The following is a 24572-nucleotide window of genomic DNA, read 5'->3' on the forward strand; positions in this document are numbered from 1 at the left end:
GACTCCCTGGCTATATACCTGTTCCTGTGACCCTGTGGGGTTATCCTGCTACTCTGCTCTGAGTTCCTGCTGCATACACCAGTTCCAGTAATCCTCCTTCATCTGCTGCTCGTGTTTACTTCCATCTGCATTTGCTGGACATGTAAGCTGTTTCTGCTCTGCAAGAACCTGAGACTATTACCCAGGCCTCCCTGGTTGACCTAAGATATTATTTGAACTGCCTTATAAGCATATCTATCTGTGTTTTGGACTAAGCAAGGACTTATTCGTGTCAAGTATCCTCAAGAATAATTGTGCTTCATAGACTTTCTGCGTGATTGCATTTTCCTCTGAAGTTTCCTATAGACTGCTAAGCTGCATTTAATATTTACTCCAAGTGTTGTGGACTTGAGTTTCTCTCTGCACCTGTTTGAATCACCGTGTGATAATATAGACTTTACCACTTATAAAACTGTGTCCTGTAGTTGTCTTGTTCCACGCAAAGAGTCTCCTGAGTTATCCCCTATAATTATTACATGTGGCCATTATACTGTACGCAATATCATGTGTGGCCATTATACAGTATGGAGCATCATATGTGGCCATTATACATTATGGAGCATCATGTGTGGCCATTATACAGTATTGAGCATCATGTGCGGCCATTATACTGTACGCAGTATCATGTGTGGCCATTGTGCAGTATTGAGTATCATGTGTGGCCATTACACAGTATGGAGCATCATGTGTGGTCATTATACAGTATGGAGCATCATGTAGGGCAATAATACAGTATGGAGCATCATGTGTGGCCATTATACAGTATGGAGCACTGTGTGGCCATTATACAGTATGGAGCACTGTGTGGCCATTATACAGTATGGAGCATCATGTGTGGCCATTATACAGTATGGAGCATCATGTGTGGCCATTATACAGTATGGAGCACTGTGTGGCCATTATACAGTATGCAGTATCATGTGTGGCCATTGTACAGTATTGAGTATCATGTGTGTGTGTGGCCATTATACAGTATGGAGCATCACATGTGGTCATTAGGGTTGAGCGACTTTCATTTTTTTAAGATCGAGTAGGGTTTTGGGAAACCCGATTTTGTCCAGAGTCGAGTCGAGTGCAGTCGGCCGATTATCGCTAAAAGTCGGGGATCGACCGAAACACGAAACCCAATGCAAGTCAATGGGGAAGCATAGTCGGCAGTGAGTGGAGGCCAGGAAAACACCTACAGTGCCCATTTTAATGCCAAAAACATCCATTCTTGTTTCTGAAGCTTGCCAATCTTAATTAACTGTATAATAATAGTTGGGCATAGGGAATTGGGGGAAAGTTGTGGGGGGAGTAGGGCTGGCTCAAGTTTTTCGTGGGCCCAGGAAATGCGGACTACGTCACGGCGGTGTTGCAGGGAAAGGTAAGTATTTAAAAGTTGCAAGTGCTGTGATCCTGAGCAAGCAGGGGGGGGGCCCACTCGTTCGCATTGCCACTGGCACAGGGCCCCTCAAAGTACGGCGGTGTGTTTGCATGGCGGGGGCGCCTCCCACCAGCAGCGACACTTTTGCGTACTCTGAGGGGCCCTGTGCCAGTGACGTCGCCAACGAGTATGCCCCCCTACCTGATGAAGGAACCTGCACTTTCATCTGCACCTTCCTCTTTGTCCCTGTGTAAGGTGGTATAACATGCGGGAAGGGGAACCTTACTTTCAGCAGGGACAGATTCTGGCTGTGTAGAGTACAAGGGGAATGTAGTGGTCTAGGTCAATGTACCAGCAGACTCATTTAGCAGTGGCTGGGCAATGGGCAGGATGAGGAGGAAACAGATATAGGGCCAAAGAATAAAGTAGGCTACATGCAGTTCAAAATTGGTAACAGGACTAAACAGGCGGCATTGCTTTGTTCAGTGGAGTAGCAAACCCAAGAGCAGCAGACACTGTTTCAAGGGCCTAACCACACTAGTAGGCCAAATGCAGTTTAATATCTGATAGTATAGGGCGAAAGCCAGAATGTGGAAGCTCAGCTTTGTTCAGTTGAGGACAACACCAGGGAGGGGCAGACACCTTTAGTAGGCCGGAAAAGCCTATTGCATTTTTCAAAATGGTAATTTGGAGCAGAAGGTTGAAGCTCAGCTTTATTTAGTTGAGGGCAACACCAGGGAGGGGCAGAAGCCGTTAGTAGGCCCTAACCAAAGTTGAAGGCCAAATGCAGTTTAATTTCTGATACTATAGGCCGAAAGCCAGAAGGTGGAAGTTCCGATTTAGACAGTGGAGGACAATTTGAATTAGGGACTGCAGACAGACTTAGTAGGCTGTCCCCTGTGGACCATGCATCCACCACATTAACCCATTGCGCCGTAATGGACACGTAATCTTCCGTGGCCATGCCTACAGGTCCATGCGTCTGTTGTCAGGTGCACCTTTGTACTCACAGATTGCCAGAGTGCATGGACAATGCGGTCTTCTACATGCTGGTGGAGGGTTGGGATGGCTTTTCTCGCAAAAGAAGTGTCGACTGGTTAGCTTGTAGCGTGGTACAGCGTAGTCCATCATGGCCTTATTAATAGTAAATAAAATATATAACTAGGCTCTATGAACTTTTAAATAGGTTCCAGGGGTACACGGGCAGCATTGGTGTGGTCAGTGGAGGAGTATTGCAAGTAGGGGCTGCAGACAGGCTATCAAAGGCCTAAAATAACAAACAGTAGGCAGTCATGGCAGTTTTACATCGGTTACATGGATACACAGGCAGGCACTCCAGGCAGCATTGTGGTCAGTGGAGGAGTATTGCAAGTAGGGGCCGCAGACAGGCTATCAAAGGCCTAAAATAACAAACAATAGGCTCATGGCAGTTTTACAGCGGTTACATGGATACACGGGCAGGCAACTTGGTGGTGGTGAGTGGAGGAGTATTTAAAGTAGGGACCGCAGACAGGCTATCAAAGGCCTAAAATAACAAACAATAGGCTTATGGCAGTTTTACAGCGGTTACATGGATACACGGGCAGGCAGCTTGGTGGTCAGTGGAGGAGTATTTAAAGTAGGGACCGCAGACAGGCTATCAAAGGCCTAACATAACAAACAATAGGCTCATGGCAGTTTCACAGCGGTTACATGGATACACGGGCAGGCAGCTTGGTGGTGGTGAGTGGAGGAGTATTTAAAGTAGGGACCGCAGACAGGCTATCAAAGGCCTAAAATAACAAACAATAGGCTCATGGCAGTTTTACAGCGGTTACATGGATACACGGGCAGGCAGCTTGGTGGTCAGTGGAGGAGTATTTAAAGTAGGGACCGCAGACAGGCTTCAAAGGCCTAACATAAGAAAATGGGCTGGCTGTAGGCACTTTATAATTGGTTCCAGGGGTACACGGGCAGCAGTGGTCTGGTCAGTGGAGGAGTATTTAAAGTAGGGACCGCAGACAGGCTATCAAAGGCCTAAAATAACAAACAATAGGCTCATGGCAGCTTTACAGCGGTTACATGGATACACAGGCAGCTTGGTGGTGAGTGGAGGAGTATTTAAAGTAGGGACCGCAGACAGGCTATCAAAGGCCTAAAATAACAAACAATAGGCTCATGGCAGCTTTACAGCGGTTACATGGATACACGGGCAGGCAGCTTGGTGGTCAGTGGAGGAGTATTTAAAGTAGGGACCGCAGACAGGCTTCAAAGGCCTAACATAAGAAAATGGGCTGGCTGTAGGCACTTTATAATTGGTTCCAGGGGTACACGGGCAGCAGTGGTCTGGTCAGTGGAGGAGTATTTAAAGTAGGGACCGCAGACAGGCTATCAAAGGCCTAAAATAACAAACAATAGGCTCATGGCAGCTTTACAGCGGTTACATGGATACACAGGCAGCTTGGTGGTGAGTGGAGGAGTATTTAAAGTAGGGACCGCAGACAGGCTATCAAAGGCCTAAAATAACAAACAATAGGCTCATGGCAGCTTTACAGCGGTTACATGGATACACAGGCAGCTTGGTGGTGAGTGGAGGAGTATTTAAAGTAGGGACCGCAGACAGGCTATCAAAGGCCTAAAATAACAAACAATAGGCTCATGGCAGCTTTACAGCGGTTACATGGATACACAGGCAGCTTGGTGGTGAGTGGAGGAGTATTTAAAGTAGGGACCGCAGACAGGCTATCAAAGGCCTAAAATAACAAACAATAGGCTCATGGCAGCTTTACAGCGGTTACATGGATACACAGGCAGCTTGGTGGTGAGTGGAGGAGTAGTGCAAGGAGTGTCTGTCCCAGTACTCCCAAAATATAAATAGATGTTAATGTCTCGCAAAACAACCAAAACAAAAAAAAAGGTGGCATACTTAGGTACAGGGGTGGGCTCATCTACTGAGTTTCTGACATAGTAATTTGGCAGTAACTATTTAATGGTGCCAATATAGGACACAGACACAGACTACTTTAAGTTGCATCATAGATGTCTACAAATTTGTATTGTCAGTGCCAGACATTGAATGATGTCAGCGAATAGACTAAAGATTGGTGGAGCTGTGCGACATAATTTTGCACGTGGTAGAGCACATTTTGAGCTGGGGTAGGGGGGAACTCTCTTGAGGCCGGCGGGACCGCCCCAGGGCCCCTCATGTTACAACGGTGTGTCTGACGTTGGGTGCGCACCACCACCGCCAGAGACACTACATTGTACTATGAGGGACCCAGTAGCAATGCCGTCAACCAAAAGCGAGCACACCCACCTCTTCAGACAAACAGCAGTCTCACGGGTGCTTGCGCCAAGTCGCGATACCACGGCCCCGTGTGGGGAGTTTTGCCATTTAGGGAGGTGTAAACATGTCGTATGCTGTACAATCAGCTGCAGCAAATTAGACATTAGAAAAGTAATTCACAGGCAAGAGCTTTTCATAGGAAAGCTAGGTGTCGGCCGGGCAAGGTGGGGCAAAAGATTTCGAAATCCAGTTGTGGTTCATTTTAATGAATGTTAGATCGTCAACATTTTGGGTAGCCAGACGAGTCCTTTTTTCGGTTAATATTGAACCTGCAGCACTGAATACTCTTTCTGATAGGACACTTGCTGCCGGGCAAGCAAGCTCCTGCAATGCATATTCTGCCAATTCTGGCCAGGTGTCTAATTTGGAGGCCCAGTAATCAAATGGGAATGACGGTTGAGGGAGAACATCGATAAGGGATGAAAAATAGTTAGTAACCATACTGGACAAATGTTGTCTCCTGTCACTTTCAATTGATGCAGCAGTACCTGTCCTGTCTGCGGTCATAGCAAAATCACTCCACAACCTGGTCAGAAAACCCCTCTGTCCAACGCCACTTCTGATGTGTGCACCCCTAACACTCCTAGTCTGCTGCCCCCTGGAGCTCGTGTGAGAACGATCACGTGCGCTGTGTGCTGGGAATGCCTGAAGCAAACGGTCAACAAGAGTTGATTGTTTGGTTGCTAATATTAGTTCCAAGTTCTCATGTGGCATAATATTTTGCAATTTGCCTTTATAGCGTGGATCAAGGAGGCAGGCCAACCAGTAATCGTCATCGTTCATCATTTTCGTAATGCGTGTGTCCCTTTTTAGGATACGTAAGGCATAATCCGCCATGTGGGCCAAAGTTCCAGTTGTCAAATCTCCGGTTGTGATTGGTTGAGGGGCAGTTGCAGGCAAATCTACGTCACTTGTGTCCCTCAAAAAACCAGAACCCGGCCGTGACACGCAACCAAATTCCTGTGCCCCCGGGAAAGGTTCGGCATTAAAAATATACTCATCCCCATCATCCTCCTCGTCCTCCACCTCCTCTTCGCCCGCTACCTCGTCCTGTACACTGCCCTGACCAGACAATGGCTGACTGTCATCAAGGCTTTCCTCTTCCTCTGGTGCAGACGCCTGCTCCTTTATGTGCGTCAAACTTTGCATCAGCAGACGCATTAGGGGGATGCTCATGCTTATTACGGCGTTGTCTGCACTAACCAGCCGTGTGCATTCCTCAAAACACTGAAGGACTTGACACATGTCTTGTATCTTAGACCACTGCACACCTGACAACTCCATGTCTGCCATCCTACTGCCTGCCCGTGTATCCTCCCACAAATAAATAACAGCACGCCTCTGTTCGCACAGTCTCTGAAGCATGTGCAGTGTTGAGTTCCACCTTGTTGCAACGTCTATGATTAGGCGATGCTGGGGAAGGTTCAAAGACCGCTGATAGGTCTGCATACGGCTGGCGTGTACAGGCGAACGTCGGATATGTGAGCAAAGTGCACGCACTTTGAGGAGCAGGTCGGAGAACCCAGGATAAGTTTTCAATAAGCACTGCACCACCAGGTTTAAGGTGTGAGCCAGGCAAGGAATGTGTTTCAGTTGGGAAAGGGAGATGGCAGCCATGAAATTCCTTCCGTTATCACTCACTACCTTGCCTGCCTCAAGATCTACTGTGCCCAGCCACGACTGCGTTTCTTGTTGCAAGAACTCGGACAGAACTTCCGCGGTGTGTCTGTTGTCGCCCAAGCACTTCATAGCCAATACAGCCTGCTGACGCTTGGCAGTAGCTGGCCCATAATGGGACAACTGGTGTGCAACAGTGTCATCTGCCGATGGAGTGGTTGGCAGACTGCGTTCTGTGGAAGAGCTGTAGCTTCTGCAGGAGGACGAGGAGGAGGAGGAGGAGGGGGTGCGAACGCCTACAGCCAACTGTTTCCTAGACCGTGGGCTAGGCACAACTGTCCCTAAATTGATGTCGCCTGTGGACCCTGCATCCACCACATTCACCCAGTGTGCCGTGATGGACACATAACGTCCCTGGCCATGCCTACTGGTCCATGCATCTGTAGTCAGGTGCACCTTTGTACTCACAGATTGCCTGAGTGCATGGACGATGCGCTGTTTAACATGCTGGTGCAGGGCTGGGATGGCTTTTCTGGAAAAAAAGTGTCGACTGGGTAGCTCGTATCGTGGTTCAGCGTACTCCATCAGGGCTTTGAAAGCTTCGCTTTCAACTAACCGGTAGGGCATCATCTCTAACGAGATTAGTCTAGCTATGTGGGCGTTAAAACCCTGTGTACGCGGATGCGAGGATAAGTACTTCCTTTTTCTAACCAGAGTCTCATGTAGGGTGAGCTGGACTGGAGAGCTGGAGATCGTGGAACTTTCGGGTGTGCCGGTGTACATGGCAGACTGAGAGACGGTTGGAGACGGTATTGTTTCCGCCGGTGCCCTAGATGCAATATTTCCTCCTACAAAACTGGTGATTCCCTGACCCTGACTGCTTTTGGCTGGCAAAGAAACCTGCACAGATACTGCCGGTGGTGCGGAAAATGGTGGCCTTACAGTGACGGAAGGGATGTTGCGTTGCTGACTAGCTTCATTGGCCGAGGGTGCTACAACCTTGAGGGACGTTTGGTAGTTAGTCCAGGCTTGAAAATGCATGGTGGTTAAGTGTCTATGCATGCAACTAGTATTTAGACTTTTCAGATTCTGACCTCTGCTTAAGCTAGTTGAACATTTTTGACAGATGACTTTGCGCTGATCAGTTGGATGTTGTTTAAAAAAATGCCAGACTGCACTCTTCCTAGACTCGGATCCCTTTTCAGGGATTGCAGACTGAGCTTTAACCGGATGGCAACGCTGTGCTCCAACAGGTTTTGGCTTTGACACGCGTTTTGGGCCAGATACGGGCCCGGCAGATGGAACCTGTTGCGATGTTGATGCCTGCTGCGGCCCCTCCTCCACCTCCGCTTCTGAACTACTGCCGCCTGCACCCTGTTCCCCCAATGGCTGCCAATCGGGGTCAATAACTGGGTCATCTATTACCTCCTCTTCGAGCTCGTGTGCAACTTCGTCTGTGTCACTGTGTCGGTCGGTGGTATAGCGTTCGTGGCGGGGCAACATAGTCTCATCAGGGTCTGATTGTGGATCTGTACCCTGAGAGGGCAATGTGGTGGTCTGAGTCAAAGGAGCAGCATAGTACTCTGGCTGTGGCTGTGCATCAGTGCACTCCATGTCAGAATATACTTGTAATGGGCATGGCCTGTTAAATGTTTCACTTTCTAAGCCAGGGACGGTATGTGTAAAGAGCTCCATGGAGTGACCCGTTGTGTCGCCTGCTGCATCCTTCTCTCTTGTTGTAGTTTTTGCTGAGGAGGACAAGGAAGCGACTTGTCCCTGACCGTGAACATCCACAAGCGACGCGCTGCTTTTACATTTACCAGTTTCGGAAGAGGAGGCAAAAGAGCTAGAGGCTGAGTCTGCAATGTAAGCCAAAACTTGCTGTTGCTGCTCCGCCTTTAAAAGCGGTTTTCCTACTCCCAGAAAAGAGAGCGTTCGAGGCCTTGTGTAGCCTGACGACGAAACTGGCTCCACAGCTCCAGACTTAGGTGGAATATTTTTATCCCCACGACCACCTGATGCTCCACTACCACTACCATCATTACCAGCTGACAATGAACGCCCACGACGACCTCTTGCACCAGACTTCCTCATTGTTTTAAAATCTTAACCAAAGTAACTTTATTTGTTGCTGTCAAACAACTTACACGGTGAGCTATAACTTCAGTATGATTTCAATATCCCTTAACAGGTTGGTGAGACCACAAGGAAAATCAGGCACAATGTTACACACTCTGTTTTCTGTGGCACAAAATCACAGAGATGACACACACGCAGGACTGTCACTCAAGCACTAATGTCAATATTAATCTCCCACCTAATTTATGTTTGTTTTTTTTTCAGGGAGACTTTAGAAACCAAATAATATTAAAAAAAAAAAAAAAAAAATAGGCTTGCTATAGCCCACTGAATGAGAGATAGCACACACAGCAGTGGCACACAAGCCCTGACTGAGGCCAATATTTTTCTCCCACTGATTGATGTAGTGTTTTTGTGTTGAGGTAGAATTTAGAACACAAATCACGGAAAAAATAAATAGGCTTTCTATGGCCCACTGAATGAAAGGGAGAGAGGTGGCACACCCAGGAGTCAAGACTGGCACACAAGCTGAAAGGGCAATATTACTCTCCCACTGTTTTTTTATGTATTTTTTGTTTTTTCAGGGAGACTTTAGAAACCCAATAATATTTTAAAAAAAAAATAAATAGGCTTTCTATGGCCCACTGAATGAGAGGGAGAGAGGTGGCACACCCAGGAGTCAAGACTGGCACACAAGCTGAAAGGGCAATATTACTCTCCCACTGTTTTTTTAGGTTTTTTTTTTTTTTTCAGGGAGACTTTAGAAACCAAATAATATTAAAAAAAAAAAAAAAAAAATAGGCTTGCTATAGCCCACTGAATGAGAGATAGCACACACAGCAGTGGCACACAAGCCCTGACTGAGGCCAATATTTTTCTCCCACTGATTGATGTAGTGTTTTTGTGTTGAGGTAGAATTTAGAACACAAATCACGGAAAAAATAAATAGGCTTTCTATGGCCCACTGAATGAAAGGGAGAGAGGTGGCACACCCAGGAGTCAAGACTGGCACACAAGCTGAAAGGGCAATATTACTCTCCCACTGTTTTTTTATGTATTTTTTGTTTTTTCAGGGAGACTTTAGAAACCCAATAATATTTAAAAAAATAAATAAATAGGCTTTCTATGGCCCACTGAATGAGAGGGAGAGAGGTGGCACACCCAGGAGTCAAGACTGGCACACAAGCTGAAAGGGCAATATTACTCTCCCACTGTTTTTTTAGGTTTTTTTTTTTTTTTCAGGGAGACTTTAGAAACCAAATAATATTAAAAAAAAAAATAAAAAAATAGGCTTGCTATAGCCCACTGAATGAGAGATAGCACACACAGCAGTGGCACACAAGCCCTGACTGAGGCCAATATTTTTCTCCCACTGATTGATGTAGTGTTTTTGTGTTGAGGTAGAATTTAGAACACAAATCACGGAAAAAATAAATAGGCTTTCTATGGCCCACTGAATGAAAGGGAGAGAGGTGGCACACCCAGGAGTCAAGACTGGCACACAAGCTGAAAGGGCAATATTACTCTCCCACTGTTTTTTTATGTATTTTTTGTTTTTTAAGGGAGACTTTAGAAACCCAATAATATTTTAAAAAAAAAATAAATAGGCTTTCTATGGCCCACTGAATGAGAGGGAGAGAGGTGGCACACCCAGGAGTCAAGACTGGCACACAAGCTGAAAGGGCAATATTACTCTCCCACTGTTTTTTTAGGTTTTTTTTTTTTTTTCAGGGAGACTTTAGAAACCAAATAATATTAAAAAAAAAAAAAAAAAAATAGGCTTGCTATAGCCCACTGAATGAGAGATAGCACACACAGCAGTGGCACACAAGCCCTGACTGAGGCCAATATTTTTCTCCCACTGATTGATGTAGTGTTTTTGTGTTGAGGTAGATTTTAGAACACAAATCACGGAAAAAATAAATAGGCTTTCTATGGCCCACTCAGTGAGAGATGGCACACACAGGGATGGCACTGTAGCAGAAATGCCAATCTTAATCTCCCACAAAAAAAAAAACAAAAAAAAAAAAAACTGTCCTACAATTACTATCTCCCTGCAGTAATGTAAGCCAGGTATGGCAGGCAGCAATAGGAGTGGACTGATGCACAAATTAAATAAAAAGTGTGGACAAACAAAAAAGATAGCTGTGCAGAAAGGAAGGAACAAGAGGATATGTGCTTTGAAAAAAGCAGTTGGTTTCCACAGTGGCGTACACACAGCAATACAGCTATCACGGAGCCTTCTAGGGCAGCCCAATGAGCTACAGCGCTGAGGGGAAAAAAAAAAAAAAATAGCTTCCACAGTCCCTGCACACCGAAGGTGGTGTTGGACAGTGGAAATCGCTGCAGCACAAGCGGTTTGGTGGTTAGTGGACCCTGCCTAACGCTCTCCCTGCTTCTGACGAAGCGGCAGCAACCTGTCCCTAAGCTCAGATCAGCAGCAGTAAGATGGCGGTCGGCGGGAACGCCCCTTTATAGCCCCTGTGACGCCGCAGACAGCAAGCCAATCACTGCAATGCCCTTCTCTAAGATGGTGGGAACCAGGATCTATGTCATCACGCTGCCCACACTCTGCGTTCACCTTCATTGGCTGAGAAATGGCGCTTTTCGCGTCATTGAAACGCGACTTTGGCGCGAAAGTCGCGTACCGCATGGCCGACAAGCACAGGGGTCGGATCGGGTTTCATGAGACGCCGACTTAGCCAAAAGTCGGCGACTTTTGAAAATGATCGACCCGTTTCGCTCAACCCTAGTGGTCATTATACAGTATGGAGCACTATGTGTGGCCATCATACAGTATTGAGTATCATGTGTGGCCATTATACAGTATGGAGCATCATGTAGGGCAATTATACAGTATGGAGCACTGTGTGGTCATTATACAGTATGGAGCATCATGTGTGGCCATTATACAGTATTGAGCATCATGTGTGGCCATTATACAGTATGGAGCATCATGTGTGGCCATTATACAGTATTGAGCACTGTTTAGCCATTATACAGTATGGAGCATCATGTGTGGCCATATTTTTTGGTTATAATTATTGCTTATGAAACAGTGTGATCAGCAATGCTAAATGGGTGTGGTTGGGATGTGGATATGGGTGTGACTAGTTGTGAAATGGGTGTGGTCAGAGACGTGGCCTAAAATTTGCCATGGCATGCGCCGCAAACTTTATCCCTCTTTCCCTTCTTCAAAAGTTGAGAGGTGTGGTTTGACTGCGCCCCTACTTGTATATGTTTGAGGAAAAGGTGTGTGGAAATGGGTGTGGCTTAAAAAATGGGTGTGGTTTTCCTACACACAAACACAGAACCTGTTGTTAAAAATTTGAATCCCTCCCCTGCCTTCAGGTGATATGAGGTGAATTGTTTTATTTACTCCAATAACAGCTTTAGCTGTAATTCACAGGATTTTCCAGGCTTAAGATATTAATGGCTTATCTTTAGGATATGTCATCAATATCTGATTGGTGGGTGTAAGCACCCCCGCTGATCAGCTGTTTTAAGCTCCAACATAGTATTGGAGTGGTAATTAAGTGTATAGAAGTGTACAGGAGCTGATCTGCAGTGTCATAGTTTCATCATTCACTGTGACCTAGGGATGCCTTATAGCAGGGGTCCCCTTTCTTACCTTGAGAGCCACATCCTGCTATGAAAGATGGTCGAGAGCCACAATGCAGATAGTCATAGAAAAACCTAGAGAAGGCACAAATAATAACATGCAGATTTTCACTTTCACTCTATCCTTATGTATTTTACATTATTGTTATGCAAATTGCTTAGTCAAAGAGGACTTGAACTCTAGTGCCACCTATTGGAAGTAGCAATCTTAAAAGTCAATACCCTTTAACAGTCCTATAAGATGCTTCATATATTATTGGCCCCATATACTGCTCCATATGGAATTGGCCCTATATACTGCTCCATTGGAATTGGCCCCATAAGATGCTCCCTATTAAATTGGCCCCATAAGATGCTCCATATTAAATTCGCCCCATAAGACGCTCCCTATATTACTGGCCCCATAAAATGCTCCCTATATTACTGGCCCCATAAGATGCTCCCTATATTATTGGCCCCATATAATGCTCCATATATGGGCTGATGGTCCCCATATATTGCTCCAAATATGAAAAAAAAAATTAAATATTCACCTCTCATTGCTTGTCACTGCTCTGCTCTGGACTCCTCAGTGTTTTCCTGCTCTCTGTGCTGTGACTGCTCAGGCAGAGGGCGCACACAGGTGATATCATCGCGCCCTCTGACCCGAACGTCACAAGGCCCCGGCACATGTCCGGGTGCTGACGCCAGCCCTGGGTGGGTATTACAGGCAGTGAGGCGGCTCCCTGGGGATTTTTTTTCTGTGACCGTCGGCGAGCCACATGTCAGGAGCAGGCGAGCCACATGTGGCTCGCGAGCTACGGGTTGGGGACCCCTGCCTTATAGGATCTGGAGTGTGCAGGACTATCAGTATTATGAGTGACAGCCCAGTCGTCCAATTTGATGTTGGGGTGTGCTGGGTTATAAGCATTTTGATTCACTGCCCTGCTGCTCAATCTGGCCTAGCCTGCTGGGGTCCTCCTTGAATATTTGCTAGCTATTTAGCTGACTAGCAATGAGCAGGCCATTTTTTGCTACAAAATTCTGTTGTAACCTTGGCCAGATCTGTGCCTTGCCACAATTCTGTCTCTGAGCTCCTTGGCCAGTTTCTTTGACCTCGTGATTATCATTTGGTCTGACATGCACTGTGAGCTGTGAGGTCTTATATAGACAGGTGTGTGCCTTTCCAAATCTAGTCCTATCAGTTTATTCAAACACAAAAAAATTTGGGGTGAGCCTTATGGTCCGCTGTGTCTTATAGTCCGAAAAATACGGTACCAGTTGTAAGCTGTGTTATCTTTGTTCCTGGGTAAATATATATTCACTGTTTAATGCCTGGACAGTACAGCGATTAATCCGCTGCCAACAAAATTGCACCCTGTAGATTTCTAAAAAGCAAAACCAGACAAAAAATGCTTGTTAGTTTCATGTCCCAAAAGAGAGCACCTGCAACAGGCTGCTGTATTCAAGTGGTGTGGTCTAATACTGGACTACTACAAGAAAGAAGTGTGCAAAAAAAATTAACATTTTTAACAACATGCTTTTGTAAGGTATTCAATTGACTTTAAATTTCTGGCTTCTGTAGATTTGTGATTTTCCTTTAAAAAATATGGCTTCCCTGATGGGGACACACAAGCCTTGGTTTCAAGATTCTTCTTTACTAGCAAAATCAAGACTTGTATGAAACTGCCCACATAGTTTGCAATTGCAGTGTGTTAAAGAAGAACTCCCATCAAAGTATTTATTCTCTTAATATAATGCAATCATCATATTACAACCCCTAGCAAAAATTATGGAATCACCGGACTTGGAGGATGTTTATTCAGTTGTTTAATTTTGTAGAAAAAAAGCAGATCACAGACATGGCACAAAACTAAAGTCATGTCAAATGGCAACTTTCCGGCTTTAAGAAACGGTAAAAGAAATCAAGAACAAAAAATGTGGTAGTCAGTAATGGTTACTTTTTTTAACCAAGCACAGGGAAAAAATTATGGAATCACTCAATTTTGAGGAAAAAATTATGGAATCACCCTGTAAATTTTCATACCCCAAAATAACACCCGCATCAAATTAGATCTGCTCGTTAGTCTGCATCTAAAAAGGAGTGATCACACCTTGGAGAGCTGTGGTACCAAGTGGACTGACATGAATAATGGCTCCAATATGAGAGATGTCAATTGAAACAAAGGAGATGATTATCAAACTCTTAAAAGAGGGTAAATCATCACGCAATGTTGCAAAAGATGTTGGTTGTTCACAGTCAGCTGTGTCTAAAATCTGGACAAAATACAAACAACGTGGGAAGGTTATTAAAGGCAAACATACTGGTAGACCAAGGAAGACATCAAAGCGTCAAGACCGGAAACTTAAAGCAATATGTCTCCAAAACAGGAAATGCACAAAACAAATGAGGAACGAAAGGGTAGAAACTGGAGTCAACGTCTGTGATCGAACTGTAAGATACTGCCTAAAGGAAATGGGATTTACATACAGAAAAGCTAAACGAAAGCCATCATTAACACCTAAACAGAAAAAAACAAGGTTACAATGGGTTAAGGAAAGCAATCGTGGACTGTGGATGACTGGATGAAAGTCATATTCAGTGATGAATTGCGAATCTGCATTGGGCAAGGTGATGATGCTGGAACTTTTGTTTGGTGCCGTTCCAATGAGATTTTTAAAGATGACTGCCTGAAGAGAACATGCAAATTTCCACAGTCTTTGATGATATGGGGCTGCATGTTAGGTAAAGGCACTGGGGAGATGGCTGTCATTACATTATCAATAAATGCACAAGTTTATCGGGAGGATGGGAGCAGGAGTGGAATGGACGACAGCCAGTAGAAGAGCCACTGTAGCGCGAAACGGCTGTCATCCATTCCACTCCTGCTCCCATCCTCCCAACGCCGATGTTTTAAAGTATTGGAATAAAGAAGTTTCTTTAACCGGTGAGTGCCATCCGTTCCTTTAAATTTTTTTATCCATTGTGGCTATTTTCTTTGGAGTGGCACCCCGGCTCACGGAGCACTTACTGCTGTATGTACGCTTGCAGCATCAGTTCATGCAATTACCTGTGCACTGAGTGGGCTTCACTGCGGATTAATACTTTGTTGGAAATTTTTTATGTGGTGGACAATTCTGGAATGATTTTACAAGCCTATAACAGGAATCTGATATAAAAAAAACAATCTCACATACAACTATTTCAACATCTAATTAGAAAGAAAAGTAGAAGGCATGTTAAATGTAAAGTAGAGAACATTTGTATTAAGGTGGAGCTGAGCAGGTAACATAAAAAGGTTTGGTAAGGATTTTTGCCTTATTCAGTGTAAATTTAATCCTGGGACACGTCGGTGAGCATGTGATATTATGACCTATTCTACGTGAGTGACTGTCTTTAATTTATGGGAGATCCCATTTGGTCAATCTGGCACCTCGGAAATGGCTTATACCACTACATCATCTGACAACATGTGCTTGTCTCATGCACGTCTGACTCTTTGAAATGTGCCTTCCTCGTCCCTTTAATCATCTGACACATGGGCTGTCACCATGGTGAAACCACCCCATGCTTTCTAATGTTTCAGCAGCACTGATTGCCACGCTCCCCAGCAACACTCAGCGTCAGGTGGGGAGGGATCGAGTGATGGGAGACTGCATAGCCAAGACCCCGAGCTAACGAAGGGAGGGTGGTGTGTCGTGGTGGCTGCTTATTGCAGCTCAGATGTCCTGTGCATGTTCCAAAATTACTTTGTGTCTGGACATTTATGGTATGGGTTACTTGTGCCTTCTTTTTACAGTCAAGGACATTGCTATATCCAGCCCAAAGAAATTATTCCTGTACTCTGCTCCTGCCAAACAGAAAATCCTAGCACAGGCCTAGTAATGAGATGGGTCATCTGATGAGATTCTTTCATGACTGCTCTCACTGCCTCTTAAGCAGGGCTTTCCCATTTTCCAATGCTACTAAATCAGCAGGTCAGATTGAGAGGGATTTAAATGAGTTTCAATTCAATTCAAAAAATTCAGATAATCATAAAAAGGCTGTAAAAACTGTCTGAGTGCATATTATCACAGCTATCAAACAAGTCAAAGAGGCAAAGTCAATTGACAGTGGTTATTTTATGTAACTAACTACTCAGCAATTTCCTATAAAATCTGAACTAAAATGGACATGGTGAAAAATACAGTGTTAGTATGGCAGAGAGAGACCTATGAATATGGAGATGGTTAACCTGCTTTCTATTTATCAAGTAGTTTTGTCTAGTAAAAGGACTTCATGCATTGGCTCACAAAATGTTACCCTAGTGGGCCATTACTGGGACCCTCAACAATTAGCTATAATCAGTTAAGAAACCCTACCGTAAATGTTCACATCCCCGGAATACAACATGAAAATGGAGGTCTCGGCTGGGTGTGTGGACTTTAACTGCAGGGACGCTTTGCTCTTGCAGGCCGCATGGTGCCAGTGATTTAGGCTGGCCAGTACCGGATGTTATAGAGTTCAATGAGGACACCACCACTTACTGTCTTTTACTGAACCATAAAGTGGGGAATAGCATGTACAGTGGATAGCTGGTGCAAATCTTCAATGAACGTTTCTCATAACACATGCACATTCTTTCTTTACGTCCTAAGCTCACACAGTTATGCCTCAGTTAGTTCCTCTGCTTTCATCCCAACCCAGCACAGTACTTTTGGAGCTTCCCTTTTACCCAATAACGACACAATAGTTCAGTAAGCAAGAGTCCTCATTCTCAACCCGCGATTTTGCATCCTTTTTCCCTTAGGGGAGCTACTTCTGCTACTATGGCCTTTTCTTATCTTCTCTGCTTGCCGACGCCTCGATAGTACCACACGGGTCACTCTCTTCGTCTCACATCTCCTGCTACGATTCGTCCTGTTACCTCTTTGTCTTGCAAAGTCGGGACCATCACGCTAGGCCTCCTGCCCCAGATTCCGTCTCTGTAGAATCATTCACTCCTTGCATCACTTTTCCTCGTCACTACTCTGGACCATGCTATCCTTTGCCTCGATCTCCTCTCTCTTCAGGGACACCCACTTCATGCAGCTCTGCTCGCTGGTCAGACCATAGGTCTATCTCTTCTGCATGCTGGGCCCTATCTGCTTTCCTGACAGGGAACCGTCTGTCCCTTCACTTTAGCCCCTGCCATTCTGGGCTAGTCCCAACTATTAACCCTAACTGTCCCCATTAGCTTTCTACTGCTGGGCAGAATATAATTTATCACTAATAACATCTGTCACTAAACATATTACACATTCAAATGCATTATAACAAGACACGTGTCTTTAAGGGAAAATCTGGGCAACACTTTCATCCTCTTACACAGCTCCACCACATGGAAGATTATGTGTTACACAATGGGCTGTCCATTTCATACAGGACAGGACAAGTCCTCCAGAGAGATGCTTTTTGTAAATGTATAATTGGTGGGAAAAGGTTGAACTTATTGGACCTAGGTCTTTTTTCAATCTATGTAGCAATGTAACTTTGCAACTGCTGTCCACTCTGAGCAAGAGATTAGGATAACAAACAGAGGACCCTCTCTACAAACAGGAAATTTCCTACAGGATCTATTAAAATAGGTTTTGAAAACCGAGTTAGTATATAACAGGTTGTCTGTAAGTTATTGTTGCCATCTACTGGCCAAAGATTGTGGGATAAGAAAAAGTGGAAAGAATTGCATCAGTGGGAACTAAATTACATAGATCCTGATTCCTGAGGGGAAAATATAGGAGAAGACACCAGGTCAGGTGACAGTTCTGGCTCAGTGATTAATTATAAAAGGCCCAAGAGGGAGGAGAAGAGGGGGAGTCAGCCTTAGGACCTGTGGCAGGATGGACGTGCAATGGAGTTTGCTTATAGCCGCCATCACGAGTAATCAGACCCAAGAGAAGAACGGAGTAACCAGAACCAAGTAAAGAACTGAGTACCCAGATCCGAGTGAGGAACTGAGTGACCAAAACCGGGTAACCAGAACCGAGTGACCAGAACCAGAGGTGAGAAACCAGAGTAGGAATACCCGAGCCAAGCACCCAGAGCCAGAGCAGAGAGAGGACTAGGCCGCATAAGAGGGACATTTATGTGAGCTGTAACTTCTGATGTAGACATATGCTACAAAGGGGACTAGAGCTATGATGCATGGGACTACAGCGGCCAGTGCAACGGGTATGCAAAGTGTCTGATTGATAAAGAACTTGCCGCCTAACAGTATAGCATTGTAGGCTCCCATCAGGGCCTGTATGACGATTTGTCTTAAGTATGGGACTGTGACCCCGCTTACACCTTAAACCCTTAACGGCCGTCATTATGCCTCATAACAGCGAGTACAGCACCGCCTTTTAACGTGCTGAGAAATGTGTATAGCGCCCCCCAGGGTCAGAATTTCCCTGGGGTCTCAGCTACCGGGGCTAGATGAGACTCCAGAGAACATGATTTCGGTCAGTTTTTACCGACCCCAGTGTTGCGATCGATGTTTTTAACGGCAACCGCAAAAAAAAGTCCAATTTCCCATTTAATTTCTCTCTCCTCTGATGTGATCACACATCAGAGGAAAGAGAAATGGGGTCCCCCCGATCCTTCCCGATACCTCCGGAGTCCCTGCAATCCCCCGGGCCGCTGGCATCTTCTTCCAGGAGAAAGTGGCGGTCGCATGCGCAGTGCGCCCGCCGAGACCTGCTGGCCAGCATGGGGCAACAATAGGACATTTTTCCTATTGGTTCATTTTGATCACTGTGATAGACCCTATCACAGTGATCAAAATAAAAAAAATAGTAAATCAAACCCCCTTTTATCACCCCCTTAGTTAGGTAAAAATAATAAAATCAAAAATATATATTTATTTCCATTTTTCCATTAGGGTTAGAGTTGGGCTAAAAGATTTTGGCTGAAAGAGTTGGGCTAAATTTAGGGTTGGGCTAGGGTTAGGGTTGAGCTAGGGTTAGGGTTTGGCTAGGGTTAGGGGTGGAGTTATGGTTGGGATTATGGTTATAGTTGGGATTAGGGTTAGGGGTGTGTTGCATTTAGGGTTGTGGTTAGGGTTATGGTTAGGGTTGGGGTTAAGGTTAGGGGTGTGTTGGGGTTAGGGTTGGAGTTATAATTGGGGGAGTTCCACTGTTTAGATACATCAGGGGGTCTGCAAACGCGACATGGCACCACCATTAATTCCATCCAATTTTGCATTCAAAAAGTCAAACGGTGCTCTCTCCTCCTGAGCCCTGCCACGCACTCAAACCGTGGCTTTTCCCCACATATGGGGTATCAGCATACTCAAAAGAAATTGCACAACAAATCTTGTGGTCCATTTTCTCCTGATACCCTTGTGAAAATAAAAAAAATGGTTCCAAAGTAAATTTTGTGTGAAAAAAAAAGTAAAATGTTCATTTTTTCCTTCCATATTGCTTTACTTCTCCTGAAGCACCTGAAGGGTTAATAAACTTCTTGAATGTGGTTTTGCGCACCTTGGGGGGTGCAGTTTTTAGAACGGTGTCACTTTTGGGTATTTTCTGTTATATTGACCCCCCAAACGCACTTCAAATGTGAGGTGTCCCTAAAAAAAATGCTTTTGTAAATTTTGTTGGAAAAATGAGAAATTGCTGGTCAACTTTTAACCCTTATAACGTCCTAACAAAAAAATTATGCTTCCAAAATTGTGCTGATGTAAAGTATGCATGTGGGAAATGTTATTTATTAACAATTTTGTGTGACACCACTCTCTGATTTAACTGTACAAAAATTAAAAGTTTGAAAATTGCTAAATTTTCTAAATTTTTGCCAAATTTCCGGTTTTTTTCATAAATAAACACAAGTTATATCGAAGAAATTTTACCAATAACATGAAGTACAATATCTCACGAAAAAACAATCTCAGAATCAGTGGAATACGTTGAAGCGTTCTAGAGCTATAACTTCATACAGTGGTCAGAATTGTAAAAATTGGCTTGGTCATTAAGTACCAAATTGGCTCGTCACTGAGGGGTTAAGTTACACTTTTTGTATATATATTTTGAACTGATGTATCATCATTTTTGTATTATTAATAAAATAATGATATGGCACTTACTTGTGCACTCTTTCACCTGTCATTTGTGTATTACTATTTTCACCCTATGCACTCATTCCTTTTTATTTTAAATTTTTTAATTTTTATTTCCTATCTTTATTCTTATTTTTATTTTATTTTTTATATCTTTTTTTTTTTTTTTCTTTTTTTCTTTTTGTTTCTTATTTTTATCATTACTATTTATTTATTATCTTTCCCTTTTTATTAGTGTGTAGTTTATTTTTTATTTTATTTTTTATGCTTATTCAATCCCATCATTACTTTTTACCTTTATTTACCCCTCATTTCCATATTTAGTTTCTCTTATCCCCATCTTTCACTTCATTTGTATTTTCACTAGCTTTCTTCATTCGTATTTGCGTCTCCATGATGTTTATTCCTGCATTTATTATCTTGTTCCTTTTAGCTTATAGCTACTCATATGCACTTCATTGGCATTTATTCATTTGCCCTCTTCCAACACCTTCTGTCTATTCTGCACTCCTCCACAGTTGTATCTATTTCACTCCTCTAATTCTTGACATATCCTGTTAATTTTTCTTATTTCTTTGCCACACTTCAATTCCCTTCACAGATCCCACTCACTGTTCTTCATTCATACCATCGCTCTTCCATTTCATTACATAGTCCCCAGTGCTCATACGCCGCTGGCTCGGCATCTGATCTTTTGGGGCATAGACAAAGGATCACATGGCGGAGGCGGTGTTTGTTTGCGTTCCAGTGGTGGGTGACGAAAGATCCCTGCGGATGCTGGATCAGATGCGAGTGCGCTCCAATTGCTGGGACTCGGCAGAAACCTAAGCGCCTGCGCACGCTAGCTGCTGCAAGTCGGAACACCTGCTCTTTATTTCCTCCACATATACGGGCTCAACCATTGGTCGGGCATCCTTTAAATAGTCTGAAATCCCATCCCCAACACACACCTCCTGAAGAAGTTCTAACGAAACATGCGTTGGAGCGGCAGGGACATCTTGGTTACCACATTCAATCCAGTAAATTCATTTAGTTCACTCTGTGCTTGTGTTATCATAGGCTTGTTCATAGCCATCTCTTATCTATAGGATTATATCCCTTTTTCTCCTATATTTGGCTAGCACTTTGCACTTTTTTTCTGTGCTGCTAACAATATATGTTCTTTGCACTGTCACTGACACATATATTTATTTATTTCTAGCATTTATTGACTTTCTGTGTATGTTGCTACTTTGGTTTGCTCCATTAGCATTATGTGGTTAGACACCTGCTCTCTGTCATCCATGTTTATTTCCTAATTTTCGGCATTTGCACATTGCACTTTTTACATTTGCTGCTAATTCATCTACTTTTTGGTTGCACTTTTACGTACTAACTTATCTGTCCATTGAATATTTTTATGCACCTTGCGTTTTGTTGGTAACCTCTTTCCCTTGCTTCTTGGTGTCCAGCAGTTTTTCATTCTTCATTTGTCTATTTTAAGTGATATATTTAATAAAAATTGAATTTTTAAAGGATTATACTCTCTGGTGATGGTCCAGACACGTCCTCCTCTTAGTGGTTTAATGCATTTATGAATTCTCTGTCCTTATCATGTAGTCTGGGACCTGTGTGCTAAATACAGTATAACGATTTGTATTGCCTAAGAGTGACCACTGTTACGTGCCCAATAGTACTGTGATGCCTTTTTGGTTGGGGTATTAGGTCTAAGACCCTCCTTCCATGATATTAGTCATTAATTTGGAACAATAGTGTGTGAACAGAATTGTGTTCATAATTAGTATGGCTGAATTCCTCTATTCTCTATCCTCTATTATCATTGCATAATAATTTGCTCTATTATTATTGTTGGTTTTACCCTTTGATGTATCTGTTTACAATAGCTCCAATTTCTAAGTCTCTTAGTAGACTTCAATACATTTTCTTTATTATTTTAGATATCAAAAACTTTATTAACTCAATATAACAGTATGCCTACAGTGTATGCTGAGTTGCCTATTAGTACAGCCAGTGCCCCAATAACGCCTGACAAAGCACGTCGATTAACAGGACGAGAGTGAGGTCGGGGTCACACTTGTGAGTTCAATGCGAGAAACTCACGCGAGTCTCTCGCATCAATACCCGGCACTGCCGCCGGCACTCGGACCGAAGCGTGCGGCTGCATGTATTTCTATGCAGCCGCACGCTTCGGTCCGAGTGCTGGCGGCAGTGCCGGGTATTGATGTGAGAGACTCGCATGAGTTTCTGACATCACACTCGCAAGTGTGACTCCGGCCTGACTCCATTATTAGTGTAATCTAGGTGCCACCGTAATTAGCACCAGCAAAAATATCTTATAGCTCCTAACAAAATGCAAGTACAGTGCTCCATAGCAGTGGCAATTCTTATGTCCAGTCATACTGAACACTCAAAAACAAACCTAACAAAATCAATACTGTACCATTCACATTAACACACTTTCAAAGTGGAATATTAGCCCTTTCATTAACTCTTTTGTCTCAATAACTTTAGAGCCATTTTCTCAATGTATGTAAAAGAGTGACGCCATTGCAGATTCCTCTTCGAATTGAGGCTTTGCCTCTATGGTGCACAGAACTACTACATTACAAGTACTGACTGGACAAAAATACAAGACACGAACATCAGGAAGGAGGTCATCATGGAAAACGCACACTGGCAGGTATTTTTATGCTTCTAAGATGTCAGAAAAGTGATTTTGTTGGGCTTCAGAGTGGTAAGTGACATACTTGCCAACTCTCCAAGGACATCTCTGAGGCTTCCAGGAAATATGGAAAGCTCCCAAACTCCCGGAAGAGTTGGCAAATCTTCTGGGCACAACAGAAGCCTACTGGTAAGCAGTTCTCCCTCAAGGTGCATGTAGACATTTGACTTTCTGGTCAAAGAAAACATTTCAAGAGTTTAGTCAGTACTGGATTTACATCTGTGCAGACTGACAGCAAAATATGGATTGCATCTTTAAATCTTGTCGTAAAAGTAATACATTTATTAGCAAAGAACACTGTTTTCTAATAAAGGTTGGTGGAAATGTGAGAAGCATGAGGTAGTATACGAGAAAAATGGCTTACATGTTGAATGAGTACACTTACCATGTCTCACATATTCCTTTTTGATAAATGTGTGGCTCTTTTGGTTTAAATACCGCATTTTCATAAATTTGAAGAAATTTGCTCTCTAATCTATTAATGATGCATCTTACCACATTCTTCTTTCTATGATTTTTGTCACAGTTGCATTTTTCTTTTGCAGCCGTACAACATTACGGAAGAAGAAATCAGTTTGAAGGCTTGTAATGTGTTGTTTTCCTACGTCTGAGACTCGGTAACCTCCTCAAGGCTACATTCAGCTGACGCTGCACCATCATGGGCTGTGCTGTGACATAATAACAAGGTCAATCCTACTGTAGGTCATGAGGCTGAATGAGATCACTAGAGGGAGCCTTGCATAGTTACTGATGACCGTGCACAGCAAAGCTGATAAAACTGTACAGGAGGAGGTGGATGGGTGTTGTTTCTTTTCCGCTTTGACTTCTAATCAGGCTGAAATGACATTTCATATAATAAGCCAACTGCAGTAAGAAAGACAAAAGAAAAGTTCCCCCCTTTGTGTAAGAAAAGTTATGGTTAAGAAACATAAAATTTGGCAACTTTGGAATGGGTCATATTTGTGTTTGTGCAATGGAAACTTTTGTTGTGTGATGTCGGGAAAAAAAATATTAGGCCATGTTCACACGTATTTTACCTCAGTAGGAGTGGGTGAAAAATGCAATAAGTGGTGACGTGTTTCTATTATACTTTTCCTCTGATTGTTCCACTCCTGGTTTTGGCTTACAAATGCTGATGTAAAATACTGACCAGATACTGCTAGTGTGACCGTGGCCTAAGGCTTCATTCCCATGATGAGCTTTTGCTGAGGTTCTGATGTTGCAGAATTATTGCACCATTTCTACATCCATTAAGTAAAATGGGTTATTTATATATTTTTTTCGAAAATCTGCAACATGAAAATCTCACCAAATACTTATTGTGGGGAAATAGCTTCAGATTACGGTCCCGCAATTAATTTTTGGTGAGTTTTTACAATACTCCTGTAGAGAAACGGGGTCAGTGGGTGCTCTCGTCCGCTGGCCCGGCTGTCTTTAGCAAGACTGTATGGACCACAGCTCATACCATTGAACGCCCGCTCTATCTCCCAGTGGGCAATACACTACACACACAACACAGGGTTAAGGTAAAACAGTGTGGCAATACTTTATTGAACCACAACACACAATAGCAAACAGAACAATCCCACCAATTACCCCAAGATGGTGCACATTACAGGGCCTCACCCTTCCGCTGACTCGCCGAGATAATGGTAGATGTTACGTCCGAGCTCCCAGGGTCGCTACTCCATCTGTGGATGCACGCAGAGAGGAGGTAACGACAAGCATAGGGAGATGACCAAGAACTGTCCATAGAGTCCATACAAG

At 43.8% G+C, this 24572-nt stretch overlaps 1 long non-coding RNA gene across 2 annotated transcripts in view; it reads left to right on the forward strand.

Annotated features, from left to right (window-relative positions):
• The window catches only part of LOC143816706 (uncharacterized), a 196465-nt gene extending 172663 nt beyond the window's left edge, over positions 1-23802 (forward strand). Inside the window, exons 1-3 of one of the 2 annotated variants that reach the window (XR_013223983.1) lie at positions 17837-18047; positions 22595-22763; positions 23351-23802. This is a non-coding gene — a long non-coding RNA (uncharacterized LOC143816706). Of the gene's footprint in view, positions 1-17836; positions 18048-22594; positions 22764-23350 lie in introns of those variants that run through there. The other variant, XR_013223982.1, reaches the window with a different exon arrangement.
• The last annotated feature ends 770 nt before the right edge of the window (positions 23803-24572 follow it).

Source organism: Ranitomeya variabilis, chromosome 3 (genome assembly GCF_051348905.1).
Source record: "Ranitomeya variabilis isolate aRanVar5 chromosome 3, aRanVar5.hap1, whole genome shotgun sequence".
Classification (NCBI taxonomy): domain Eukaryota; kingdom Metazoa; phylum Chordata; class Amphibia; order Anura; family Dendrobatidae; genus Ranitomeya; species Ranitomeya variabilis.